The sequence below is a fragment of the Protobothrops mucrosquamatus genome, unplaced genomic scaffold, assembly GCF_001527695.2.
Source record: "Protobothrops mucrosquamatus isolate PMUCROS unplaced genomic scaffold, P.Mucros_1.0 scaffold1200, whole genome shotgun sequence".
NCBI classification, from domain to species: Eukaryota; Metazoa; Chordata; class Lepidosauria; order Squamata; family Viperidae; genus Protobothrops; species Protobothrops mucrosquamatus.
The window spans coordinates 21,184-25,061 of record NW_015387411.1 but is presented as its reverse complement, the minus strand read 5'-3'; positions in this window follow the sequence as shown (position 1 = coordinate 25,061).

The following is a 3,878-nucleotide window of genomic DNA, read 5'->3' as shown; positions in this document are numbered from 1 at the left end:
TTTTACAACCTTTCTCACCATCGTTGTTAAGCGAATCTGGCTTCCCCATTGACTTTACTTGTCAGAAGTTCGCAAAAGGGGATCACACGAACTCAGGACACAGCAACAGCCATAAATTCATGCTAATTGCCAAGGGTCTGAATTTTGATCATACGACTATGGGCCTGCTGCAACAGTGATAAGTGTGAAAATTGGTCCTAAATCACTTTTTTCAGTGCCATTGTAACTTCGAACGGTCACTAAACAAATGGTTGTAAGTTGAGGGCTACCCTTGCTCTTCTTGAAACATAGGATCCTAATTTAAGTAAATTTCTGTGTTCTGCCAATTTGGATCAGTGTCTTTGCATGTTTTTGTTTTGTATCAGTATTTCTTATCTGCAGTCCTTCAGATGTGTTGGAATTTAGTTGCCATTATTCTGGTTGAAGATTATGGGAAACGAAGTCAATATATTTGGGGAACATAGATGAAAAAGGGTAGTTTTACAGAGATCCAGTAGTAAATTTACCTGAATTTAACAGCAGTGCAAGCCGTAATCCATCAATTCTTTCCTTCCTTCCTTCCTTCCTTCCTTTTCCTTTATTAGATTTTTTTTAACAAAACATTTAATCTTAAAGAAAAGGAGATTTTTTTTAAAAAAATTAAAAATACAAAGAATACCAACTAAAAAGGGAAAGGGAAACAAAATGTATATTTTATAACTATCAATAGTCACTGTTTTATCAATGAATTGATACAACAATATGAACAATACAATACTATCTTGTATAGGTCATAATATTATAGTGAATTCATTGATAAACTAATAAAATGTCTACTGTTAATATTAATAACCCCAGCATGATAGGAAGTACTGGCTGGGAAATTCTGGGAGTTGAAGTCCACACATCTTATTGTTGCCCAGGTTGAAAAGCACTATTATAGAGGGTCAACACCCACCCTCCCACAAGGCTTGTGGGGAACATCCAGGTGTTGAGAGATTTTTTTTTAAAAAAAAATCATCAGGATGGAAGCCATACAGATCTCTTGGGTGGAATGCTGTTCCAAAGGGCACTGATTTTGACGCTGTTTCTGTTGGTACTCATTGCCTGACTTCACTATTGGGGGAATGGTCTAACCCAGAGGTTTTTTGTGGATTTTTTTCCCTAGATCCATGTTTTCACATTTAATAACATATCTTAGAAATATTAGCACTGCCTAATGGAACAGTGGTGATATTTATGGGTCATTCTGCTACTGTAATAGCTGATTCCTGATGCTGTGGGCTTCACTTTGGAAAGGTATTTTAATGGCACAAACTTGGAGGCAAAGGTCACATAACAAAATGACAAAAGCATCATTATTTGTTTGCAACTTAATTTCTCCATCATTACACTATATGTAATGGTATGTGGGAATGACCTCAGGAGATGGTACCAAGGGAATGGTCAGATAAGAGAGGGCATAGCCTGCAGCTGGATACTGAGTGGGGCGGGAGGCTTAGAAGGGACCCTCTTTAGTTTCTTTGAGCTGTACAGGAGAGGTGGTGGATATATAATAATAAATAATAATTTTCAGACTTGCAAGATTCTGTTAAAGTAGAAATAGTTCATCTGGTTATGTTTTCTATCTGGCCTATCTGGGAAGGAGACAGAGAACTAAAAGAGGTTACCCTAAAAGTAAACAGACAAACCACATTTATACAAACCACACTCTCCTATGTGTTATAATCTTGCTGATGCAGAGATATATGTAAATTGCTCATTATTTGCTCAAAAAGATATTCTGTCCTTTTTTTAAAGAACTGTTGCATTTTGGTTTGCTGGGGGCAAGCAGATATAATTATAGTAATTAAGTAATTAGAACTTGTAACTTGCTTTAGTTGGTGTAGTAAAATAGTGGCTGACACAAGCTGTATGCACAAAATATCAAGGTTTCCAATGCCAAGATCCAAACAAGTGTAATATGTGGAGTCTGCAATAGAATGTTAATGTTCTTCCAATTAGTCTGGAACATGTTGCTTTTAACGGTATTTCCAGTTACAGGATACAGCAGAAGTGCACCTAGTCTTCAACATAAGACCACAATTGAGACTAGAACATCCATTGCTAAAAGAGATGGTCATTAACTGAGTCATGCCTAATTTTATAACTTTTTTTTGTTATGGTCCTTAAGCAGATCACATGGTCATTAAGCAAATCCAGCTTTGCCTGCTGACTTTGCTTCTGAAACAGGCTGGGAATGTTGGAAATGGGGTTCATGTGACCTTGGGATGCTGCAACTATTGTACATACATGTCATTTGCTAAGTGCCGGAATTTTGATCACATGATTACGGAGACACTGCAACAGTTGTAAGTGTAAAGGACCAGTTGTAGGGGTTTTTTCCAGCATGGTTGTAATTTCAGATGGTCTTTTAAATGATTGTACATTCAGGATTACCTGTAGGCAACTTTTAGAGGCCCAATATGCAGATTTGAAATATTGGCATTATGGATACATTCATGAAATAGCTGCTGGTGAAAGGAGATTGCCTGTTCCAAAAATGGCTTCCATAGTGGGCATGACAGAATAACAGAAAAACAGAGCTTGAAGGGACCTTAGAGGTCTTCTAGTCCAACCCCCGGCTTAGGCAGGAAACCCTATACCATTTCAGACAAATAATTGTCCAGTTTCTTCTTAAAAACTTCCAGTGTTGGAGCATTCACAACTTGTGGAGGCAGGTTGTTCCACTGATTAATTGTTCTAACTACCAGGAAGTTTCTCCTTAGTTCTAGGTTGCTTCTCTCCTTGATTAGTTTCCATCCGTTGCTTCTTGTCCTGCCTTCAGGCGCTTTGGGGAATAGATTGATGTTCTCTTCTTTGTGGCAGCCCCTGAGATATTGGAACACTGCTATCATTGCTATTACCATTAACATGACATCAGAAGTTGACAAACTGTTCTCTCTTGTACCTCTGTGCTAGCCTTAGGCACAGCTGAAAGTATTTCTGTAAATGAAGGTGATGATTTGCAGCAAGCCAGCTGCTGTATTGCCTTGTCCTATGATAGTGCTGGCTTCCTCTCCTGTTTTATAGGAGTAGAAAGTTTTCATTCCCAGTTGTGTAGAGAATTGTATTGGTTTTTTTTTCTAAGGAAATAGAAAGCTTGCTAGAGATGTTTTAATCTTCCATCTCATTAGGCTACTTACTACAAAGTGTGAACCAATAAATTCCCTCTTACTTATTTGTTCTTCATTTTTGTTTGTGTCTTCTGTTTTCAGCAGCTACCCTGATTTTCTGTATAACATTCCATCCTACTTAAAGAAGCATTTTTGAATGGTGCCATTTCAGTTCCAAATTAATAGGCAACCAGCTACCTGAGTTTGTTGTTCACTTGATAGGGAACACCTCCTCCCCAAAAATAACACCCTTCACAAACTTACATATAGTTCAGCCTTAGCTATCTCTTGTGCAGAGTTTCAGCAGACCACCACTGGACCATTTGTTGTTTCTGAGGCCACCATCTTCTCTGTCCAGAATGGAAGACCAGCCATAGAATGGCCTGGGACAGTGATGGCGAACCTTTTAGAGACTGAGTGCCCAAACTGCAACCCCAAACCCACTTATGCATCATCAAATGCCGGGTGGGTGTGGCCCATTGGGTGGGCATCGCTGCAGTGGTAACGGCAGACTGGGTAGGACTAAAAAGTTCAATCAATCAATTCCAACTTTGCGAGATCTTTTTTTCCCCGCGAGAAGTTGAAATTGACTGATTGAACCTTTTTTTTTTTTTGCACATGGTGGCGGAGGCCTAAAGCGAAAAGGTTTTATAAAACCCAGCTGAAGGCCTAGGACTGGGGCGACGGTGCGCGTGCCCACAGAGAGGGCGCTGAGTGCCGCCTCTGGCACCCGTGCCATAGGTT